The sequence below is a fragment of the Melospiza melodia genome, chromosome 4 (genome assembly GCF_035770615.1).
Source record: "Melospiza melodia melodia isolate bMelMel2 chromosome 4, bMelMel2.pri, whole genome shotgun sequence".
Classification (NCBI taxonomy): domain Eukaryota; kingdom Metazoa; phylum Chordata; class Aves; order Passeriformes; family Passerellidae; genus Melospiza; species Melospiza melodia.
The window spans coordinates 73736401-73762012 of record NC_086197.1 but is presented as its reverse complement, the minus strand read 5'-3'; the positions used below and the strand labels follow the sequence as shown (position 1 = coordinate 73762012).

The 25612-nt window shown below is 41.8% G+C and overlaps 1 long non-coding RNA gene across 2 annotated transcripts in view; it reads left to right on the top strand.

The window, feature by feature from the left end:
- The first annotated feature begins 3617 nt into the window (after positions 1–3617).
- The window catches only part of LOC134417677 (uncharacterized), a 65266-nt gene continuing 43271 nt past the window's right edge, over positions 3618–25612 (top strand). Inside the window, exon 1 of one of the 2 annotated variants that reach the window (XR_010027608.1) lies at positions 3618–3726. This is a non-coding gene — a long non-coding RNA (uncharacterized LOC134417677). Of the gene's footprint in view, positions 3727–16170; positions 16386–25612 lie in introns of those variants that run through there. The other variant, XR_010027610.1, reaches the window with a different exon arrangement.

The following is a 25612-nucleotide window of genomic DNA, read 5'->3' as shown; positions in this document are numbered from 1 at the left end:
AATTAAGATGCCATTAATTAGGAGTGAACAAGTATGAAAGCCAAAAATAAAATCCCCTTTTTGTCTTGTTCTAGTATTATTTATTAGAAGATTGAAGTTTTGCTTGTAATGGTTAGAAAACATTTGCTTTTCCTCATCAGCATTATCTACAAAGCAGAAATATTGTAATCCTTATTACCCTGCATCTCTGGATACCTTGCAGAATACAATTTTCTCGGGTGCTGGGGGCTTTGGACTGGGAATTACATAGATAATAGTCACCCTTCTGTTTTCTTACTTCTGCTTCACCAGAGCCACCCTTAGCCATACATTCTTATTAATTCCTTTTCTAAATATATGATTCTGACACAAGCAGAAGTCAGTGGAGATACCTGAATTCTACTTAAAACAAAGCTGTTTCTGGAAAACAGTCCAGAACAGTGTATCTAACTGTTCATCTCAGATGCAGCTTTTAAAACTTGTCCTTTATACATCTTGTATTAACCAGAACAGGACACACAAACATGACCTCAGGACTCAGTACTGGACAGATGTCCACTTCTTTGGCCTTATACTTACTCTGAATATTGCATTCTTTCTTTCTATACACCAGCTCAGCTCCAAAGTGACAATCTCTGCCTTTCTCTTTCCAGTAGTACAATTTTTAAGGCTGGACATGGTAGGCGAGAGTGTGGCTTCTGTATGTACTTAGCAAGAATGGGAAAAGTGGTTGAACTTGGTATCCCATTCTGCGCTCCCAACAACCATGTTTTGGACCAAGCTTAACCCAGTTCACAGGCAGAGTTTGAAAGTGCTCAAAAAATGCATGAGAGCCTGAGCCTTATTTGGCTGATGAGAGTTTGGACACCCCACAGTTTAAGCAGCAGGGTGGAGATCTTATGGATCACTTGCTTGAACTTGCAAACACAGATTTCTCCCAAATTGCTCTAAGTAACTATTTATTTATTCATTCAGATTAGGCTCTTCCTTTTGCTCTGCTTCTGTCTTCATCCAGAAAAGAATAATAACAGTAATTGCTGCCTCTCCGGGGTGTTGTGTAATGAGTATTCAAAAGCTTGGAAGACACCCACCTATGGTGACAGCAGGGGTTAGTATGTAATGAGCACACCTAATTTACCTGGTCACCGCAGGTTCTGGTCCAGTAGGAGTAAACTGAGGGAATAGTTATTTTTGCCACCTTCTCCAGTTGCTTCTTTGTATTGATGAGAATTTTAATGGATGAATACTTTTTCTTCATGCATATAAATTCTTGATTTCTGTCTTATGTGCACATTCTCTGCAAACTTGCCCAGTCCAGATGTAGTGGACAAATTTATTTATTGAAACTTGCTGCCATTTCCAAATAAAGTGGGATTTTCACTGCCTCTAAACAGTCCTACATAGATGTAGAAGCACACTTAGCAATCAAAAACTAAAATGTTTGTGTACACATCCCCCAGTAAAAAAAGTGAGGGTGATTGTTGGGGATGGATTGTTGTGGATGTGTGAGATCAGCTTAGTCATACGCTCCTAAGTTAAGAGGTCTGTACATGAAGTGTTTTAAAAAAGCATATTCCAATTGTATGTTTCATTAACAAAATGACTAATCTCACTAAATGTTACAACAGTGCTGATGGAACCGGAGCTCCAATCTATGAATACAGCATTATAATTTTACAAGAGTGGCTGTTCTTAATAAACATCAAAGTGCATGTAATTATTATGTGACTTTAGCCCTTTTTTTCCCACGATACCGTAGTTAATCTTGACAACAGCTAGCATTAAGTGCAGTGATTTAACTCCCCTGATGATAAAGTTTAAAAATAGCTTTGGTTCAGCTTGTTCCACTCTGCCATTATCCTCCATCACTTGGCTCAGGGGGATGACCTTCATTCTGTTGTCTGGAGGCAGGGCTTGGACACGCTGGACATTGCCCTTCAGAGGCTGTTCTTCCTGAGTTTTGGGAAATAGAGCTGGAACAGGGAACTGCATGAAACATCCCCTTGCACAAGAAGACCAACCAGCTAAGGCTGTGTTAGTATTTGGAGGTTACCTTTATATTTCTCTGAAGTTCATTGATCTCAAAAGCAAAGCAAAGGAAAACAAAACCAGATTTTGGAGTAGAGAATGCCTTCCTAAAAAGGCAGATGTGGAGTAATGGAGGTGCTCTGTTGTGGCTGGAATTGGGTAATGTTTTGTCTTGCTGATGGGAAGCTCAGAGCATGGCTATAGAACCTGTAGCCTGCAGCTGGGCTTCTGCAAAAGTTTACTCTCTTGCCTAAATATTCTTGATGGAGGCTTCAATAACAAATTGGGAGAAAGTGGGGAAAATTTAACTTAAATCTTCCATGATTGAAAAGTGCTATAAACAAGGGTCTACTTTTAGGGGGTTTGAGGGACTGTAGTCTTCCAGGCAAAGGAAACAGAACAAAAGTTCCCTGAACAGGACTGGGACTCATTATTTGCCTCTGCAGATCTCAGATATATTTTACCTCCTTTGCACTAATGTTATCATCTGCCAAGACCAAAACTGAAAGAATTCTTTGAGAAATTTCTTTAAAATACAGACGAGTACATTGTGTACAAAGATGTCATTCCATTTGCTGACATTTGCAGTCTTTCCTTCTGTGCTTTTTTCACAGCCTTGACTTCTCAAGCTCCTTCGAACAGGCCATTTTCTGATAAAACATATTACAACACAAGTCCTTGTAAAACTCTAAGAAGAAAATACAGAGATGAATCATGAAACTAGTGAAAGTAGTGCTTATCGTACTCTATGGACAAACAGAAATACATTGGTAACAACAATATTGTTGTTGCATTTACTGAAATCTTTAGTTTATTTTCAGTCTTAATGGGCAGATGCATTTGCTCTTTTTGCAAACAAAAGAGTATTCAAAGCTCTAACTAGAAACAAATGACCACACACTGTACCTGCATTTCCTGAACTAAGAACAGAACAAAATCAAATGTTTTTGTCGGACATGCCTTATAATTGTGCATTCCTGCACATAGAGGCCCAAGCAGGATCCTTCTCAAATGACACAGATGATTATTATTTTCTTCCCAAGGGAAAGTGGTATTACAGCATCAGTATTATCCACTGGTAATGAGGTGCTCACAGATGGAAAGAGGAGGGGTTAAGACAGATATAACATGAGTGACTACCCTGTGGCAAATGTTGCTTTAAAAATGTTTTCATAACACTTCAAAGAGTCTGAGTGAAGGGATCATGTGGTAATACTGTCTAACTCTTGCTTTAAACAATAGGGACTTCCAACCCCAATCCTGGATAACCCTGTTAATATTGCTAGTAGTTTCTTTTCTTGGTGCCAAGTACCTGATTGAGACACTGATTGAACAAATCAGAGGTGATCACCAGAAAGCACCATGTGATAATGAAAGGCTTCTGAGAGGGAGCTCTCCTCACTTCTGCAGATCTACTTTCTGTTCCTTTCTTGCCACAATCTCACCACCATTGTTAATATCTGCAAAGAGCTCTAAAGAAGAACTCTGTGGCAGTGGTTAAGCATTTTAACAGATGATTGTTAGACAAAAGAATGGGTGAATGCTGCAGGTGACATGAATTTGCTTTTTGTTCTCAGATGTTATGGGGTGACATTACCTTTTTGTTATGGCCAAGAGAACAGCTGTAGCAGAGTCCCAGACCTTACTGTCTCTTTGAGAAGACTTCCTCGGAACTTTTGCCTGCCTGAAGACTGAAAGTGTTTACTGATTTGCACAATGGTAGGAGCAGTTCTTGTTTCTCTAGAGATCTATTATGGAAAATATTTCTGAAGTGTTCCCTTTGCTTGTAACAAAAGCGGAAATATAATTAAATAACTTGTAGATAGAGGTAGTAAAGCACCATTAACTACTTTTTAAATGTGAAACCTTCAATGTGCATAAAATAATTGTCTCTCTGCACCCAGTTGATACACTAAGTGCTGATATGCTGCTCCTTCACAAATATGGGGTGAGTTTCTCAATGTTTCTCAATTAGACTTGTATATGAAAGACCTTTTTTCCTTTCCTTTTTTCTTCACTTTTTTTTTTTTTTTTGGTGTGTGTGTGTGTGTTATGTGGATGGCCACAATTTCAGTGATATGATTGCTTCTTATTCTGTGCATGCATATTAATGATAATTTTCCTTTTTAACTGGGCAGCCAGAATGAATGCAGAAAAAGGAGAACTGTATGGAGAAAACCTAGAGAAGGAAATGTGTTTATAACTCCACTAATTCCAGCTCATGAAAATTTCCTGATCAAAGCCTAAAATCTGTTTCCTACACTGCTAGCAAGTGAGGAGTAAGCGGTTTTGTGAATGAGCTACTGTGCTAGTAAAGCCTTCAAACCTCTCTGCTGCTGTTGTAGTGCAGTATGGCCACAACCATTAATCCCTTCTTGGGTGCAGTGATCAGCAGCAGGGAAAGTGGCATTTTCCAGGGGGAAGGCTCTCTTGTTGAGTGAATTAAAAGGTAAGATGCCTAGTAAGAATCTGTGCCCAGCTGCTGGGGGAAAAGCAGCATTGTGATGGGAGCTGGGCCAAGGAGGACGTACATCAGAGGTGAGATAATCCTTCCTTTGAACCCTCTTCTGGAGCACTGTGCACATTGTTAAATACTTTAAGAAATACAGAGATCAGATGGAGATCACAGTTTCCTCTGCCATGGAAATGGCTAGAGATGTACTTAAAATAGGAGGAAGGACAGAGAAAGCAAAGCTGTTCACTTTTCTCTGAGGAGTGAAGGAAAACGTAGTTATAATCTTCAAAGAAATAAAAAGTTACTGCAGAACAAAAGGCAATATGGTATTGTTAGACATTCAGTGTTGCTAGGACAAGAAGTAATGGAGCTATCTTTAAAAAAGATATTTAGGCAGGAAGGGTCAGTGGAAAAATGTATTAGAAAATATATTCTCAGGAAAGGTTAGTGAAATATGGAAAGCGATTGCCTGAAGGTGGTAAAGCTTTTAAAAGCAAGTCTGAGAAATATCTGTCATAAATGCTGTGCAGTCAGTTCTTATAGCATAAAGAGTTCTAAGGCCTCCTCTGGACCTTTTTTTTAAAAAAAAAAATTAAATGCTGGTTATTTTTCAGCCTTTTCTATAGAGGATTTATCCATCAAAGTTTTTTTTTTCTCTTCACCTATCTTTGTTTAAAAATCAGACTAGTTTTTAGTATTAGGATTCTTTTTTCTTAATGACATTTGATTTCTTTTTTATAAAATGATAAGCCATTTTCATAAGGTGCCCTATCAAACAAAATTATCTCCACTGTTTGAGGATATAAAATTCTTTTTGTGAAGAAAATACAGATGTTATGTTGTCCATCCACACATGTTAAAGAGTTACTTAAGCTACAGTAAACTGGCCAGAGACATTAAGATTAGAAGTGGACACCTCCTGGATTTATTTGGGATGCTTGTGGGAGCAGAGTGGGGCAGAGTGGACTGAAATGTACACCTGTATCTGGAGGGTGGCACTTGCTCAAAGTGAGTGGAAACTTCATTTTACCAGCACTGGCTATTTAAGAGACTGATGACATTACAGGCGTGTATAAATGAAGTCAGCTTTGTAGTTTATTTGTGGGATGACAATGAATTATGATATCTCTCATGTTATCCAGATGACTTAGCATAATCCTGTCTCACATCACTCTTTATTGCTTATTATCTTTCAGTGTGCCAATGCTTGATGCATTTTACATTGGTGAGGATTTTGTAGTTGGATAACCAAATCAGGCATTACACTTAGTTTTAATGGAATGATTTTGTTGTCCATCTCTTCTTTTTCCTAATTCAGCATGTAGCAGCTATCCTAAATATGTGTCCTTAGACATGATGAATGCCTGTCTTCTAAGCTTATCTCTGTCACAGATTTGTCTTGCAGCTCTCAGCAAATTGTGTCTTCCTTCTGCTCAAACAGATGTTACTCACATATATTTCAGCTTTTCCTGATAACATGTTTGCATGTTATATTTTGCATATGGCCTAGTACAGCAACTGTAATTAAAACCTGGCAGAAGTCAATGTAAAGGCTACATGATCCAGGGTGCCGTTAATAGTAAAGCCAAAATAGACTTCTCAGAAAAGTAACTAGAGTACTCCAGTGCACTCTAAAACCAGGGTGACCTCCTTTCTGAAAACCAGTTTTTACTTCTTCACATTTGTGGGGCATTTCATCACTTGCTTCAGAGACCTCAGTTGAAACAATATCTTCAGTACTCTTTTACCTCTTTCTTTCTATTTTCTTAGATATTCTTGGACCATATTTCTTTGCACTGTCTGCAACTCAAAAGACTAACACTGTTTGAGGATAGAGACAGCACTCTTGATTAAATAATGATCTGATGTTGTTAATCAATGAAGAATTTTCAAGCATGTGAAAGGGGAATCCCTGGTAAAGTGATAAGTGCTCTAGCTATTATTTGCTCTATCAGACAAGTTTGCTCTATTTATTTATTCAGAAGATCCTCTATGATCCAGTGTAAAGACTTCTTGATGGTACTTGAAGGGAGGTTCTATTTCTTGATGGTACTTGAAAGGAGAATCTATTTCTATATGTTTAATATTCCAGAGAGTTCAGATTTTTAAAAAATATCATAAAATGTCCCCACAGTGCATCAGAGTGTGTGCTTGAAGAAATCTCCCTTTTGTAATACTATCTGTGAGATTCTCAGAAACGGAGAATCCTGGCCAAAATAATTCCAGAGGGACTGAGACAAGCCAAAACTAACATGGTTTAAAAAAATATCTCTGTAAGCTTACATGAAACTTTTCTAGGAGGGATTTTTTCAGTGAGCATGTGGATAGAATTTTTAAAACTGAAATAAAATGAGTGTCAGTGTCTCAAGCATTTGCCCATGGCATTTGCCACAATTTGAAGTATATGCCAAGAGAGAGTGGGATAGTAGTGTACAATGTGATGAAGAGCAGCTGGGTCTTCTTCCCTCTCACGAGCAGCTTGTGCCAGATTGCGGTATTCTTTGTCTGTATGTTTGGGATGCAGAGTGAGTTAGATTAGAAGAAATTGCATGGAAGCAGCCTGCATAGTTTTGAACACATATTCAAATCTGAAAAAATATTCTTACATACCCCCTGGTCATTTGCTGTGATGAAATCTAACCTCTTGGTGACTCCCTGAGCTGATTTCCCAGGTGCCTGTCAGGCCTTTTGGATCTTGGCAAGAAGTGCTCATCTCATGTTGCCTCAAGTGACATCTGGGAATTGAACTGCCCTCCCTCTTACATTTTATTTCTTTAGGAGGCTTTTGAGAAGCACCAGTAAAGCCTTAGAGATACCAAAACTTTACACGGGTGGTTTTTAACCCACAGTTGCTTTGCTCACAGTTTAAGCACAGGCCTTTGCAGGCAGAGAGCAAAGCAAAATTGCTAAAGCATCTCTTGTCTGAAGGTCAAAATGCCCTTGGGACTCCCTGAAGTCTTTCTGAGCTGGATAAACTATGCTTTTTTTTTTCATTGAGACCCTGATTTGGAAGGTGTTGAAAATCTCTGGAGTAAAAAGGAGTTGCTGCTCTTCTCGTAATTTCTTTTTTCCACTGTTATCTCCTTGGCTTAAACCTAAGATTTTTTTCTGTCGGTTCATGTTTAAATTTTTGTTATCATCCTCCATATATGCCTTATCAAACATCACCAATACTGATGTTCTTAGAGCTTCTTTAACCAGACAGAAAAGCAAGATGTGGGGTTTTTTTCCTTCTTCTATCCTCTCACTAGCTAAAAGCAAAACAAAACTGTGTAGCTGTTTTAAAGATCTTTATTCTATTAGTCACAATATTTTTACTATTGTGAGAAAATACAGAAATTCCTGAACTAAGTTTTCTAGTAGCTTTCCCAATAATTTTGTGATGATGGTATTGGGACTAAGGTGCCACTGCTCTGCTGTGGGCAAACCATCACCCAATGGCAAAGACAAAAGAGGTCCAGAGCTCAAGAGAGTCCCCAAGAAGCTTTCTGTCTGCTTCTCCTAGCTAGCAGGTGGAAATACTGACCTGCAAATAACACCTAGTACTGTTGTTGTGGGACAGACTAGGCTAAAAATGGCTAAAAAAGGAGCAGTCTTTTTAATTTGTAAATAATAAAATGCAGTTGTCTGTCCTAGGAAAGGAAAGGCAAAAGATCAGTACCTCCCAGCAACTCCTATGGGGGAACAGGAAGGGGGGAGCTGCTTGGCCCAAATACAGTCTGGTATATTTGAGCAAGAGAGACTGGGAAGAGAAAGGAGGAAGGAACTTTGATGCAATAGGAAACTTCTGAATTTATCAAGGCAGGTCCTGCACAGTCCTGGTGCTGAGGCCTCATATATAGCCTATGCTATTCTTAGAGCATGCAGCAGAACAATGGTTCCATTCGAAGAAGCTCTTTTATAGCTTGCCAATATAAAGAAGGCTGTGCAAAATGATATGATCATGTAATTGAACACTGTAAATAGATATGCTGACCCAAACGATAGTTTGAAATTAGATCACTTTCCTGCCTCATCTAAACTTTGTAGACTTAACAGACTGAGAAAGACTTGATTATTTTTTCTGGATTTATAAATGTTCATGTTACTTATATGTGATTTATGAAACCAAGTGATTTGATGGGACAATGATGGGAACCTTTTTTCTGTCCATTGAAGCAGAAGCTAGATTAATTTAATCCCTTTGCTGGTCTGACTTTAATGTACAGTTATGAAATTAAGATCTGTGTATCCTGCAAAATACAAACCTCAAACGTAAAGAATACCTTTCACTTTTTATAATGCTGCCACAGCTTCCCCTGTTAATTAGGATTAATTTGGATTATTAAAATTGATTCTGTGAAATGCAATAGAACTGGTCATACAGGCTTGAGTCAGAGAGATACAGCCTGCAAATGCATTTTGAATGGCCACTGCCAAGACAGGAAGCTAATATGACAACCATGGGTGGCTGGCATGAGCCACAAAGTGTCCTGGCTTGCAAAGGCTCATGGCAGATGCTTGATTCCCTATATGCTGTGGGAAATGAGCAGTATTACACTATGGAGGCGTTTTCCCTAGTTCCCTTCCTAGCAGAGCCAGATGTGGCCCAGTGCAACAGCTTCTTGAAGGTATTCTGAACTGCCTCAGAGAAGACATCTCACCCAGCTCCTTTTCACCTTTGTTCTAAGCAGCGCCACAAGGGCTGAATCTGCACTGATCACAGCCTGGTTGGTGGCTGCGTAGTCACAGCAAGGCACTTGGCATGGTGGGAAGGCTTTGCTCCTGGCAAAGGTTGACATGAAGTAGGGTGTGGCCCATGCAGAGAGTATGCTGATGGGGACAGAGGTGGCAGGGCCAGAGGTGGTGCCTGGAGCAGCAGGTTCTCTGTGAGGAGTATTGTGAAGCCTCCTGGTAGGCAAAAACTGGGACAAGACTGGTGGTCAAGGCAGGGCAAACCTGGTATTTTGGTCTGCAACATGACAGCAGAGCACGGAGTGGTTGAGTTGGGCAACATCTCAGAGTTCATCTGTGTGCCCAGAAAATAAGATCCCAAGAGGTAAAACAAAGCCAGAGCATGCCACAAGTAGCAAATGATCTGCAAGGCAGGCAGGCATTGTCTTTCATTAACTGATGCTGGATTACTGTGTGAGCAAGTAGGAGCAGAGTAGGGTGTCAGATCTTGGGCAAAAGGTAATCTTACATCTGGGAATCCCAGACATCATGCTTCCCTTTGAGATGTACAAAGTTTTGAACCATTCAGATGTGCAGACTGACTTGTGGCACATAGTTAACCCACCAGCATCCTCTCTGGAGTGGTTTTGATCCAGCCCCATGAACTCACACCAGAAGAATGTGTTGTGTCATGGGACTATGATACTTACAGCATTTAGATATTGCATGTCTCAAAAAGAAACCAAGAATGTTGAAGTAATGAGCTTCTAAAACACTACCATACTGAATTTTAATTGCAGAGCACCAGGGAAGCTAGCAGGTCTGAACTGTAGCCATTTCATATGGGCTGCTTTTTTCATGCAGTTCTGCTGTACCCTTCCTTAAGGTCTGATCCTTCTGCTGAATTTAGTTTTGTTTCCGTGCTGTAGCCTTAAGCTGCGGATCAAGTGACAGGTTGATATTAAAGGAAGCAGCATTGTGAAGGTGTTGCATTGGAAGAGGGGAGCCCCTGCATTTGCTAAGGACCAATAAGTAACTCCTTCCCGAGGTGATCACACTGGGAGGTTTTTGGAGGGAGATAATTTTTCCTATGTTCAGTTTTGCTGTTGTGTTGGAATTTGTGATAAATGTCACAGTGGTTTCTCTACTTTCACTAGTGATTTATACCACACATTTTTAACATCACAGCTAGAAAGAGAAAATGTGAGTGTTGAGGGCTGAGCTGGGAATAGGACCCCGAAGTTGGAGCTGACTGACTTCAGTGTGTCTGGAGTCTCAGCTGGAAAGCTGCTTTGCGTTTGTTTGATTTGCATTGATATACTGTTACATCATATAAGTGATACAATAGATTAAAAAAAAAGCCATGTGGCTCTTGTCAAGAAAAAGGGAATTATGTACTTCTAGTAATTATTACCATATGATTCTTGCACTCTTCCTACATATATGGTGAAGCCACTTATATCCTACTGAAACGCTATGTTGTTTTTTTATCAGAGAGAACAGTTGAAACAACATGTATATTGTCACAATAATTTCAGCTCTTTACATCTGTTACTTCACCACATCCTGTGTGTGCAGAGGATCTTTAGTCAAGAAAGTGAGCTTCAGATGTGATTGCTTATAATAAGTTAAACAAATCCCCAAGCAAATAAGTTGAGAAAATAATTTTGCTTTTAAATTATTCAAAAACTGATGGTGATAATGCAAAGCAGAGACAGGAACAGTCTTCGACATGCAATAATTTGACATAGCAAGTTGACCTAGTTGTCTCTTCACACTCAGATCTTATTTACCAAATCTTTTCTGAGTGAATTCATGTAGTGCTTGAGTGTGAATCGTCATATTAAATATTGTCAGTGACATTTTAAATGCTGTACAGTTTGAACTAACCTGCTTTAATGCTCTGCTCCTTTAACTAGTCCTGTTATTGTCTGCTGCAGTTGTTGACTCAGTCGATTTTCTGATGTGGTCTGGGAATGAGTTCTTTTGGACTTTCACATTATCATATTACAATATACACCACAGATTATTTATACTGGGGGTTAATTGCATCATATGAATGGAATTCATCTTCCATTGTATCTACAAGTTTGCATTTTAAAATAGTATTTTCTCTTATAGAAACTTGGAATAAAATTACATTGATTCTTGAGGAAATGACCTCTAAATAATGATTCTATGATTTCATGTTTGGCTTTAAACAAACACATTGGATTGGAATAAATAACTGGGAAGTATATTAGAGGATTAAATATATCACTTCTGTACTGTAATGGAATATGGAGTCTGTCCAGCTAAATGTAGCAGATAAATAAATAAATAAATTAAAAAGTATTGAGCCTTCTCAAAGGGACAAAGTTGCTAAGTACAACTTATCCATGCTTAGTATAATCTTAACTCTTCTTCCAAGCATTTCCATTTAATTTTAAAATAAAATCTTGAAAAAATTCCCAGGACCAGTAACTAGAAATATGCAATCTCATTCATGAGAAAAACAAGTGGGAGACAGAACTTCATTGTGTGTATGATTATTTTTTTGATTGGCTGTCAACACAAAAATGTGAAAATAAATTGGAGGCATTAACTCACAACCCCATTTTTTGTCGTGCCTTATTGGTGAATTTAAAACCCTGAAGTTCATTTTGGGTCAAGCAAACATTTTGCTTTTTTCATCAAACAAAGCACCTCATTGACTTGCACAAGACGCCACAGAAAGGAAGGGCTGATCCACAAGATGGAGGAGGCAGGGCCTCCCCGGCCACCGCGGTACTTTTGCCCAGCGGCCCTCGGGATGTGGGATCCATGGGATGTGGATGCCCTGCACCAGCTGCCACATTCTGCTGGACTGTGTGGCTGAGGATGACCCAGCTCTGGGAGAGGGCTCTGCCTGAGGCACAGCGCTTTGGGCACCCACCCTCCACACTTCCTTTCCTCCCTTTGAAAGCAGATGCAGTGAGCACTCTTTAGCTATCAAAAATAAGAGAACTCTCTTCTTCCTCTTCATCCCAAATGACAAACAAGGAGGCAGCTTTATTTTTTCCTCCCATCTCATAAATCAAACAATCCCTTCCCTCAGATGGCGGCGCAGGGGGAGCCTCAGCAGCCCTGTCTGCTCTGCACAAAAGCCTCTGAAGCGATGCCAGGCCGGGACACAGCAGGAAGAGCCAGGCCAGTGACCCCTGCGATGGTGTGGCTGCGTGGCCGCCTCTTGGTCTCATATTGCCACTTGGTGCTGCTTCTGTGACAGGAAAAGGGGTTGGGGACCGAGGCTGCCCTTGACACAGGCACCTTTCCAGAATGCAGCCATGCCCTCTGTAGCAGCCAGGCCATGCACAGATGCTTGTGAATGCCCACATTTGGGGCACATTTTTGCTTGACAATAGTGGCCTAGAGGTCTTGCGGAAGAAAGATGTTGTTTTCCATGGCTGTTTTGTATTTCCTCATGAAGATCTGGACTGAACTGGAAATAAGTTAAGTAGATTTGTTTGCTGGCCTTGGGAAGCTTTGCTGATTGGCCCCCCGTTGTGCTGTTGAAAACTGGGGTGAGCAGGAGGAAGGATTTGTCAAGATGAAAAAGTCTAAGTCTCCAGGCTCATATGTGCGTGTCTGCACACAGAACAAAAGGAAAGAGGGAATTACAAAGCTGCTAATTTGTTAATAATGAAAGGACAGTTGCCAAGGTCCAGTCTGTATTCATGCAATATGGTTAGTTGCCAAGCAGAAAGGACCAAAAGCAGGGGCCTGGGGAGTCCTTTCCATCTCTGTGTTCTCTGGAGGTATCAGGGCTTGGCAGTTCTACCTCTATGTGATGCAGTATATCAAGCTATCATAAAAGAAAAGAAAATCACCCCAAATCTACTAGCATGCAAAAGTGGATTTAATATAGGTAACCACAAGTATAATGGTACAAGATGCAGGGAGAAACTGAAAACCAAACTATGATTTTAAAAAGTTGATGAGTGAGAGGACTCTAATTCAATACAAAAATCTTACCTTCAGATCAATAAACAGTGTATTTTTTATTTGGAATGCAACATTTTGGGGAATCCAGCATGCCTTTCTTTTTCTTATGCATGAGACTTTTTTTGACTTCTGATGTAGAGGAGCATTAGAAAACACCCTCCTAGGCTGGGGTTAATGTGGGCTAGGAAAGTAAGTGCTCAACATACTCTACTGCAGCAAAAGCTATCTTTTGGGTCTGTTTTTTATTTTCAATCTGGGAATGAGAGGGAAGTTCTTGGAGAGTTACCAAACAATTACAGGTGGTTGAAAATATTTAACTCTTCTCTTATAGTAATAGAAAAACATTTGCACTTACAAAAAATTGGTTCCAAATCTAGCTGACTCCCTATAACCATTTAATGAGTTACTGAAAAGAACAGGCTGGGATGTGGGATATACTCCATAAAAACAACCTTTTTCCTTCTTCCCAGGAAGGAATTCCCTGCAGGTACTTGTCACCACTGTGGCCCGGTGTGCCCCAGTCAGGCAAGACTGAGGGCAAGCTCTCTAGCTACCTTGCCCTTAAGGGGTCCTTTTCTGACAAGGTATGAGAATCTAAAGCCTGCTTTAAATGAGAGAGGGAGCCGTGTCTCTGGGAGGGTGGCAGTGCTTTGGTGAGAGGTTTCTCTCCTGACGCCATGCCTGTCCACCCTGAGTTTCATGGCAATCCAGCTCCCATCCATGAGCTGCTTCTGAGAGCCTGTGTGGGTGTGCAGGGAATGCGCGTTTGTGGTTTAGTCAGTGCAATGCTGGTGGTTAGCGAGGTAAGCGTCCTCCAAGGCTGCTAATAAAGGATGTCCTCCCCCTGCCTCTCTTTTGCTGGCGCTGTCAAGACCTGTCTGGGCTATTCAACTGCTCCTCTATTGGTGAGATACTCCAGCTTCTTGGTTCAGACTCCTGTAAGTTCTTCAGGCCCAAAACTTGGGCTTAATATGTTTTCCTGGACATAAATCAAAGCAGAGTTAAAAATAATAATTAAAAAAAGCATAAAAAGCTGTTTGTGTTTTAGAGATACCATATCGTTCAGACTTCAAAATACAAATTCTGTTTAAAGTCTTTTTCCCTCCCCTGTGGTTTAGATTCATTAGTTGCTAGACTTCCTTAGTCTGAGCAACAGTTTTAGTATAGATTAAGAAGGAAAACAGGATCTTGGTTTGCATTATAAATAAGTCTAGATTGTGCATTGACTGCCAGTATATTTTTCTTATTCCATATCTATGTCAGCTTGGGATGAACACTTCATCATTGTCAAGCCACCTGTGTGACTGCAAAGTGCCAGCTGAATCTGTCAGTGTTGCAAATAGGAAATGAAGAGACTTTGATCCTCTGAATAGCGTCCCTTATCACCTAAAGATGTTGATTCAGATTAAAATTTGCTATGACTTTCAATATGAAAAATTTGTTAGCTTTTTATCTACTGCAGTATTGCTCTACCAAGGCTGTCACAAGATTGTGTGGAAACAATCTGCAGTTATTTTACACTGCCCTTGTGCACTGCAAAGAGTTTGTTTGGCCCTACCTTGAATTCAGCAGCTTGAGTTCCAGCTCAGCCTGTGCTTTCTTGCCTTGGTTCACCCCTGCCATTTCGGTGGCCACTGACACGTGAAGTGTTGCACTGTTGGCAGTACTGGCTGCCCTTGTATTCCTAAGGGAAGTATTGTAGGGAATAGTTCCCCAGTGTAAGCAGGAGTAAACATGTTTATTTTGTTTTGTTTTCTCCCCTTCTGGAGATGCCTGGACATCCTCATCTTCTGAGCTATTGACTGAGGTCACCTTAGGAATCCCTATATGTCTCATGGTCTGGTGTACTGATATTTTTCCCCAAAGGCTGTGGTTGTGTTCCCTAATCCCACCTGCAATTTTCTTGGCTGGCAGGCGTTTGTGTGGCCAGCTGTATTTGTAACCCTTCTTTGTGCTGAATTAGGTAACCAACAGAAAACTGGTCATGAGACTGCACGGAGAGGATGGCCTTTCTCTGGGCTATGTGTTCCCACTGGACATCTTCAAGGAACTGAATGCTCAGAAAACTATCAGAACCACAACAACAAAAGCTAAGTGATTTCAATTTTCTTGGGGTCTAGCTTTCCCATATTTGCAATCTGCATGAATAATTGAGCCAGTGTAAGAGGCAGGGCAGGGACTTGCACTTTTGGCAGCTGCTCAACTCTACTTGGCTCAACTCTGATGAGAAGCAGAAGTCACATTTGCTAGTAGGCTCTGGCTGCCATTTAATATCTGTTGGTATGCTAGGGATCTGACTCATGTTTGCTTGACAAGCAGCTAAAATGGGTTAAAGTATGTTACTCCCTCAGGCACACATCAGCTCTTTTGCAGCTGGGGTCAGGACGCCACGGTTTTGGCTGGCATGCTGCAGGCACAGTATGCTCTGCTCCTGGACAACAACCTGTGGCAGTGGGCAGGAGTGAAGGCCTGGAGGGGAAACACCTCCAGGTGTCACAGAGAGATTTGCAAAAGCTTATCTCCCAAAACCCACTGTAGGGTCAGGGACTTGGCATGTCACCAAGAGGGGTGGCAATGTGGGGCAAGTGGCCCAGGCTGTAAGCACCAGGCTTGCAGTCAGCAGCTGCCTCATGGCAGCTCGAACAGCACTGCAGGGACCCTGCAGGGGCTTTGAGGAGGGCTGCTTAACTTCTCTTTCTCATTTTGCCCAGAAGTGTAATGTCAATGGATTGTAGGCAGTGCACTGGGTCCCTTTAAGGCTCACAATTCTTTGGCTGTCTCTTCTATCTTCCTATCTCCTCCCCAGCAGCCACTTCTCCAAGAAGTAATAACTCAGATCCTTTAGTTCCTTACCCTAGCCAAGTGCTTTGATCAATCTAGTGTCTCTCTAAACATTTTCCAACATGTTTCTAGTTTTTCCACCTTGAATGAGCCTCACAGAAAAATGTAAACCATTTTTTACTTTCAGCAGATTATTTCTTCTTCTTCAGCTCTTCTGTGGTTTTCTTTTCTTTCTTTACTTTTTTTCCTTTTAAAAAATACTTACACCATTTTACATAAGAACTAGACTAACATGTTGTAGGAATTTATTTAGTATTTCTGTTTATTTCTGGCACAGGACCCAACCAAATCCCCACTGAAGTTTCTATTGGGTTTAAGGCAATGATCTCTGTTTGAAAACTTATAATGCTCCTTACTCAGGATAACTGCTGATACACTCTCCCTCACTGCTTCTCTTGTCACATGTGGATGACACAGTGGGAGACTATTTTGCCTACCTGAGCTCTAGAGCAGCGCTGTGTGTCTGGTAAGAAAATTGATGGTGTTTGACTGCTGGTCAGTGTCTGCTACCACTTGTGTCCACTTGTGATTTGGACTCCAGCAGCCATCATGCTGGTTTTTATTAATGCTCCAGTCTGTTCTCAGACGTGGTTCTGTTGCAAAACACATACAAGGAGAAATATGCAAGGAACATTTAGCTCTGTTAAAATAGACAAATAGTGCTGTTTTACTGCTAGATTTCTTTATTTTCTCTACTGGTTTCCTTCTCCTTCATCCTCTTACTGTGGCATGTTTCTGGGTGCATATAGTAGCTCATTGCAAAATACACTAGATTTAAAAGCAAAACAGAAAAATCTTCCCTGAACTGAAATTGCTTCTTTAAAGCTGCAGCATTAAGTTTGGCCATGATCCACCCTGGAGACTTTCCCTGGCAGACTGTGATGCACACATCTCAGTTTGGAACTGCTCTTTGGGACACAGATTCCCGCAAGATTAACAGGAACATGATAGGCCAAGTCAGGCTAGGCAGCAAAGCCCACTGCAGTCCAGTGACGGCAATCTGTCCATTCACCTCTTATGGACTTTTCCGGGGCTGCCTGCATGTAAGGGGGCGGGCAAGGGAAGGGGAGAAGAGGACAGAAATGTAGTTGGGGTTTGAAATCATTCTGTTTCTGAAGGATTCAAGTCATGTATGTGAAATAGTTCAAGCTTCCACTATGGAAAATTATTATCTTTCACGTGTTCTTTATGCTGTGCTTCATGAAAAACTTGTTTCGTTGTTGGACTGTGTTGAACTCCTGCTGGAAAAATTCCTGCTCTTCATTTTCTGGCCTGATCAATCTGACTTCTAAGCTAAAAGAGATTTGTTAGATTTAGTAGGTAAGTTGTGAGGTTAGAATAAGCAATGCAAAACCAAGTGCATGTTCTGAGTGATGCTGAATGATAGGAAAGAGATCTGAAGACTGAGATCTCTTGCTGGAGCAATGGTATGACTGAGCATGTAGATGTAGCCCATTCATTTCTAATTTGGACAATGAAGAGTCTACCCACTTCTTACTGTCTGGTTTGGAATTACAAACAGGTGAGCCTGCCCTGCTTCATTTTCCACCAGGACATTGCTGGTTTGCAGGGCCACCTGAAAACCAATGTGTATTTGAATAGCTCCTCACAGCAAGTGCTATGTAAGGGCATATACACTCTGCTGCTATTTAAAGCATCAATACCAAGTTAGTGCCTGAAATACTACCTCTGACCTGGCTGGCAAAACTGATTCAGTTCACTATAGACAGATTAACATCTCCTTGCTCTGCATTGACTTAGTATTAAGGTCTCTGAGGCAAGTGTTAAGTCAGGGCAAGGTTTTATCCCAAATATTTTGATCCTACTCAATTAAAATGAATTTGTCATTATGTTTTGCTGTTGAAAATGAAGGGGACTCATGTGTTTGCATAATCTCTGTTTGATTTTTAGAAGTATTCTTCATTTTCCCTCTTCTGCTGGGAGCGAAGTATTTATTTCTGTTGCTTAGAGAGCCCAGCCAAAGCTCATCCATATTTCTCATGCTGGATGCAGTCCACGAGCAAATCATGATTCAGTTCTGCATGACATAGAGGGTTTTTCTTTATTTAAAGAATATAGTTTATAGACTTGCATATGCTAGTGCTTTAAAAGTCCTTCCACTGAGCTCTTTCTTCATAGTACTCAAATGAGAACACAGTGTTTTCTGTATTGTTTGGAATAGCCTGGGAAACAATGCCTCCCAGTGTGAACAGATCTCCTTCAGTGCACTGGCAAACTCATCTCAGAGGAATGTGGTTATCGACTAACTCATGATTTCTGATAGCAATAGCTAAAAAGAGTGGAAAAGTACTCAGTTCCTTGCAGTCCAACAGCACAGCAGTTTACCGATGCGCATGAGAAAGTCGCTTCTATTTAAAATGGTCATAAATCCTATTGGCTCAGACACAGCATCCTGGCTGCCCAGGGGTGGGGAAACAGCTGTGGACCAAGGTCTCTGGAGGTGTAAGCTGGTGTGGCTCTGCTGGTTCCAGCAAAGCAGTTTCATCTGCACAAGTTAAATATTTCATCTTAGTATACATTGCTGCACTCCTACTTGCAAAAAGAATACTTTGAATTAATGCTTGTGCCTGTGGGAAAACATTCAGATGGAAAATATAATCATCCATTGTTAACATGAGTGTCTGGATTCAATGACTGAAAGTTGGCATTGATTTGTGAAATATAAAATGAGCAACACACAGAACAAACACACTTGCATGGAGACTAATTTTTTTTCCCCTTGGGAGAGACTGGAAAGAGAACAGGTTTTGAGCAATTTCTCCAGTGAGTGCAAGGCAGCTAAGAGACTTTAGGGCTTGGAATGCTGTAAAGGTCAGTGACATTTGTCTTTGCCTCAACTTGGATGCTGCCCAGATTTTGGGAGGGAGCTCTTCTGCTCCCACCCCACCTTCTGGCGAAAGGCATGGCAGCAAATGTCTCACCATGGATGAGGCAGGGTGGGCAGAGGGGAGCTCACTCTTGTGTCTAGGTCCATGCTTCATTGTGGTGGGCTGAGGCTTCCTTCCTCCATCTGCTGCAGTGGGCTGAGCTCCCCAGGGTTTGCCAGGCTTCAGGGACTCAGTGCAAGTGGGAGTGCAGCAGAAACTGCTGCTGCAGTGCTGGCAGAGCAGAGGCTGGTCGTGCTTTCACCCTTCCTACTGTATTTCAGAGTGGTGCCTTGTAAGGAATACCTGAAGGAGAGCAATGTCTTGCAAAGCTGAAGGAAAGCACTTCCAGATGTGGCCTCTTCTAGAATGGTTGGCCAGGCTAGGGCTGGCAGCTTGCTGCACTGCACAGTTTGAGCTAGAGAAATGAGGGTAAAACACCAAAAAGCAGTAAGATGTCCCTAAAGCCTGGGAGGAAAATGAGAGGATGTGTTTGCATTCTCTGCACCTGTGGAACCCTCTTCAACTGTGTGCTGAAGAGATGAATTATTCTTGCTGATGCTAATACTCCTCTTCAAGAGCAACCAGAATTCCCCAAGAACTTCAGATCTGCCCTGTGGAGCTGTGTGTCTGTACAGGAAGAGTAATCTAATGCACTGTCTTGGTGATTTCACTTAGCACTCTTGTTTTTCATACAAATTATTTTCTTAAGAAATGTTTACCTAGCAGGAAATGCAATAAAATAATACTCAGCATCAATACAACAGCTGTGCAGTTCATCAGGAAGATTTCCCAGGTCTGGCACCTCCCTGTGCTCCCTCCTTTCTTCTGCCACTGCCATCTCTGCTAACTTTGATGTTAACACGTCAACCTCATGCAGAATAGGGGTAGGCAGGGAAAAATTGAGATCTCTTGCACCACCAAGAACATGAATTTCCCAGCTCCCAGGCTGCAGCCTGCATTTTGGAAGTTTTTGTTTTGAAACAGAAGGGTTTGAATTCCTTCTTCAGTGCAAGATATATAGGAAATGTAGTTCCTGCAAGCAGCCACACCATGGCACTAACAGTGTAGAGCGGTTCTCAGCCAAAACCTAGAGCTCAAATCAAAACTTGCTACACTGGCACATTTTACTACAGCACAGGAATGCGAATGTGATACAATTAGATATTATCTTGCAAAGAAACTGCATGTCCCAAACCACTGCAGTGTGTGCCTACGACACCGGGGGAGCTATTTGTCTTAGCAGTGTGTTTATAATTATAGCAAACTCCCCTTCTGCCACCCTGCAAAAGTGATTCCCAGTCCCAAGCAGTGTGTGGCCACGGCTGCCGTGCAGTGTGCGGGGCAAGGAGGAGCAGGGCCAAGCTGACTCTGCAGATCCAGGGGAGTCAGACGCAGCTACCACCAACTTGCTTTGTAATGGGACACCCTAGAAAGTGCTTTGCAGAGGGTGTCTGTGGGAAATCAAGAGCTGTGCTGACTCTTGCCACGCAGGTTGTGTTCCAGCCTGGGGCAAGGGCTTTTGGAGGCTGGGGATCCTGCCATGATGGGGCCTTTGTGGAAGGATATTATGAACAGGTGCAAATCCAGTGGGGAATTTGCTCTCCCTCTAGGTCTGACTGGTGCAATATATCCTGTTGTGACAGGTGATGTGGTTTCAGTCCTTCACATTCCTCCCTCATCTCCAGCTTGCACAAGGCTGGGTCTCCCTGGTCTAAGTTCCCTTAAGAGCTGATTCAAATCTTAGTGCCTGGGTCTTAGAGCAAAAGATAATTTGCTCAGTCTCCATTTGTTGAAACCACAGATTAGACAGCTCAGCTGTGAAGTGCCCATGGAAAAAGACCCACTTCAGCAGGAAGGAGTAATACCTGCTGTGTCCTTTCACCTTGTCCTTTGCTCTTCCTCAGTACTGCAAACACTTGGGTGCTCTGCCAGCCACGTGCATTTTGAGGAATCCTTGAAGATGCCAGATAATAACTAGTGCATGTGCAGTGGTCCCAGGGGCTTCCCAGAGGGGAGCTGCTGGCACGGGGATGTTCACACACAAGGGTAAATGTAGAGGTATGTGGTTACAGTTTTGACATGGAATCAGTGTATCAGATGTTATTTCAGTGACTGATTTGTGTTGAGTGAGGGGAAGGCATCTTAATGTGTGTCATTGCAGTGTAATATCTATATTTATTTAAAAGTCCTATATCACAAAATCTGGAGAAAACCATCACATGGGTAAATGACAGATTGGCAAGCCAAAGCCTTATATTAATCATGCACTGCTTCATTTTGCTGATTCTAAACTATGACATAAAAATACTTAAGCAAAGGATTAATGTTATTTCACTCTGGAGTTTGATAAGCCTTAATTTTCTTCCTTTTTGGCAAGTCCCATTCCTCTGCTCTGACAAACTTCTGTTTTCTTCTTATTCTGTAAGTGAACAAGATAGACCTGCATAAAGAATCTGCCCCTTTGCCAGAAAAAAGCACCTGGAGCATCACTGCAGTGCAGGGACCAGGTCTGAAATTAATTCACCCAACATATAAGAACTAAGTCATGCTCGGTCTCCTGTGCTTGAAAGGAGTCTTCCAGAGGCTTCTGGATGCCCTGGAGGAAGCTGGGAGACATCATGAAGACTGCCACCAAACCTGCCTGGGGAAGTGGCAAGAGCAGGCTTGGCGTTATGCTTCCTCCAAGGCAGCACGACTGGCTGTGACCCTGTCTCCTGAAAACCCGATTCAGCAACACCAGCCTTGTGAAGGCAGTGCTGCAAACCTCAGGGTGTTCTGTTGTCACAGCCTGTGTGATTTTCACAAGCTGTTCAAATCAGTGTCCATTGTTGATGGGAGAGGTGATGGCAAGGAGGGGGAGGAAGGTTTTGTTAAAGGAAAGCTTGGAAATTTACATATTTTTTCTGCCAGCTGGAAATTTTCTTCTGTGGTCAAAACTATGGAATATTTTCTTTTCTTTGATTTTTTGAAGGTTATTCTGTTGCTGAAGGAAAAATAAACCAAAACAACCATGAAAGCTGTAAGACCAGTATCCTGGTTTCAGTTAAAACAGAAATAAACCCCCATCATTCTGCCAAATCGATGTTTTCAAAAGACATTACCAGACTAATACTTCAGTACGAAGTGGTATGAGCTCTCTGTATCCTCCCACTGCCACCCCAGGGAGAGAGCCCAGGGAAACACAGGCTCAAGGACCTCTGGAACCTGGATCTTGCTCACAGCTCTCTAAGGCACCATTTCCTTCTGTCTCTTTGCCTGCAGACGTCTACCTGGCAAGCTCCTCAGACGCTGCCTCTCGGTTTAGATAGAATTGAATCTTTCTTTTTTTTCTTTTACTTTTTTTTTTTTTTTTTTTTTTTTTTTTTTTTTTTTAATGGGTTGATTTGAATCAGGTCCTCACTGCTAACAGTCAGCGCATTCAGGACTTTTTTGGGTGGCATTTTGAACCTTAGCTGCGCTCTTCCAGGAAGGGCCCTTCCATAGCTGTGTCTCTGTGTATGGCTGGGAATGAGTGTGAAACCTTCCATGGACCAGAGAGCTGTGCTCCAGCACAGTGAAATACTTTTTATCTATTGTATGGGAGAGCCAATGGTATGCTCCCTGGCTCTCCCCTAAAACAAATTGGGGAGGCCCAGACACCTCTACAGATAACTGGGGATTCAATCTTACCTTACAATTTGCTAAGGTGTCAAGACTTCTGCTTTTCAAAGTCTGTTGTCTACTCCACAGAGTACAGATACACATTTCCTTCTCCACATTGAGCAATTCATAGGTTCTATTGTAGGATTAGTGTAAATTATCCCTTCTGATGAGTTTTCTAGACAAAAAGATTGCTTGTGAGCTAATACCATGAGGACAATTCCTCTATCTGTATTCCCAGAAAACCACTTGAAATTCTAGGCAATGAGAGCAAGACTTTTCAAAGTTAAGTGGGAAAAAAGAACAATTACTCAAGTTGCAGAGATGAGAAAGCAGCAGTGTTTGTACTGCTGGCTCTTTACTGGCCCTTGCACCCAAGTCTGTTCTGGATGTACCCCACTTCTGATAATAAGCATAATTAGATGTGGCTATCTCTTGGAATATTTTTTTTAATCTCTTAAGGACTCCTTGACTAATATTTGTATTAGTTAAAGTTGTAATCTAATCTCATCTTCTGCAAGTCCATGCACATTCTAGTGGGTCAAATTCTTTTCTGTAAACAAGGTCTGTTGGGTGACAAATACTTGGAGAGCTGGTTATAACTCAGTATAACACAATATTCTTTGTACTGTCCCTACTTGCAGGATTTGGACATGGGGAACACCAATTAAAACCTTCTGTGATGAAGGACCACATCTTCTTCCATCCTTTTGGCCTCCATCCAGCTCCTAGCACCCAAAGCTCAAAGGGAAGGGTGATACAAAAGGCGTTAATGCACATGTCTGGAGACTGGTCACCTGTACCTCAATAATGAAATTCCCCAGTTGGTCTGGAAAGGGAACTCCACTCCAGCGACATTGCTGACTAGGTGAAAAGGGGAAAAGGTACTATTTGGTCCAGGCATCTCAGCTCTGCACAATCTCTGTGCCATCATGAGGAAGACTCATGAAGGCGGATGAACATCCACCCATTGAGGGCCATCTCCTCACTGCAGTCACGCCTGCATGACTCCTAGGGAATGTGAACCCTTGTTAAACAAAAGGGGCAAGAAAGTCTAATATAAGTCTAACTAGCAATTTTGCAAGTTGATTTTTGTACTTCAGGTAGATCAACTGCAACAGATATGAGTTCTTGTATATTATGTAGCTTATTTCAGCCTCTGATTAGGTTTTGTTGTGTGCACAATCCCTTTCTTGACACTTGACACAACAGCTGCCAAAGCTGGTTTCTGGACAGGCCTGTCTTGGGAACAGTGTGTGCTGTGATTTGGATAAAGGGTGCTCAGTCTGGATGTATGTCTCTGCTTGCCTCTTCCATTGCAACTTTGTTGTGGTAACTTTTATGAAACCCAAGCCAGCTGCTTCCTAGTTTTACACTAAACACATTAATTGGGACCTCTAGCTTTGCTGTAACAACCAACTCCTACTTACAGGATTGTATACTTATGAACCTCATTTGCACAAATTGCAGAAGTTTGCATTGCCTCCAAGCTTGATACAGATATTATTAAGTATTATTAAGGTAAGTGAAATCCTACAAAAACTTTGTGGTGAGTCCTTCATGGTCCCATCTCTACGAAAAATAACTGCTGATAGATCTGATTTCCACATGTCAGAATGAAAAAGACTGCCAGATAATTCACCTGTGCCTGTCACTGACTATATTGTCTGGTTGCACATTTAGTTGGGTCTTTGCATGAATTCTCCCCAGAAAGTGCTTAGTGAAGCTGCCTTCCTGAATTATATTCTCTGTAAGGTTATCTGCTTTTAAAACCAAAAGAGTCCCAGACTACAAATTTAGCAGCATGAGTAGTTAAAAATCTTTACATCCCCTTGATACATTCAACTCAATAATATTTCTCTAACGTATTTACTGTATTTATATATGATTCTTAGTAGTCTTTTAACACGTACTTACAAATCTATAAATTGTATCTTTTAATGTACATTAAGATAATGTATCTTTTAAGACACATTAACTTTTCAGAATTATTCAAGACATGCTGGAGGAGGGCATCTGTACCTCTTGTTGTGATGTTTTTTGTTTTAGAACACCAGTCCCCATGACTGACAAGCCACTGATTTACACAGTGGCACCAGGCACATGAGCAGTATTGATTTTGCCACGAGGGTCACAGTCCAAATCCTCCCAACCTGCCCTTGGCCCAGTGCAACCTCCCGAGCCTCTGAAGTCAAGGGCAGAGCTTGTCTGACTGTGAAACAGGAATGAAGTCCTAATCCCTGTAAGCACCTTTCCTAGATAAGCCCTTGGGTCACGGAGGGGTTGGTAGCTCTGACAGTGTCAGCACAACGAGAGCAGAGCAGCCACTACCAGGGGACTTGCTTGCTGCAGCAGCTGCTCTGGTTTGCTTGTATCACTACAGCTCTGTTTATGGTGGAGCATTTACACAGGCACGTGTCCTTTCTTTATAGAGCCACCTGGCAAAGCTTTGCTGCCTTCTCCCTCGCCTCTGCAGTCTGGGAGCACGTGTTGGCTGTTTGGGTCTATCAGCAGCAGGGCGATGAGTGTGAGGGTGCTGAGAGACTGAGGCTGAAGGTGAGACCTGCATTTCAACTGGCAATGGGGGGATGGCACTGCTGGGTGTGCCACTCAGCAAACATTCCTGGCTAAAGCAAAAATCCTTGATACTTACGGACCACAGATATCTAGGGTGTCTAATACAGCAGGCTCAAGTGCTGCTGCTGCCCAGCGGTTGGATCACACTTGTTTCAGCATTTCAGCAGTTTTATGGTTCAGAAGGAACCTTAAAACCTAGGTTTTGTTTCCTAGCATGATAATCCTACTGCTCTTCTCCAGAAAGGTTGCTGTCTTGGCTTGTACCCTTGCAACAGCAGCCAGAGTAATACAGGCAGCCTCATGCCTCAGTTAACACAGCTTTACATGGCTTTAAAGAGTATGCCAAGCCAATGAAAATGGGAACATGACTGGTGGTAGCCATTCATCTGCTCCTTGAAGTTTTGTCTTGTTTTCACTGTTGTAGACCCTTTGGTACTGGTCTGGTCTGGTTGCCTCTGTCAATGGCAGAATAGACAGGGCCACGCTGACACAGTTATGGGAGAAAGAATGACCAATTATAGTGAGTTTTGTGTTTGGAGCTTCTGCTGTCATGCAACGAAATGCCCATGTTTGGACAGGGAAGGGAGGA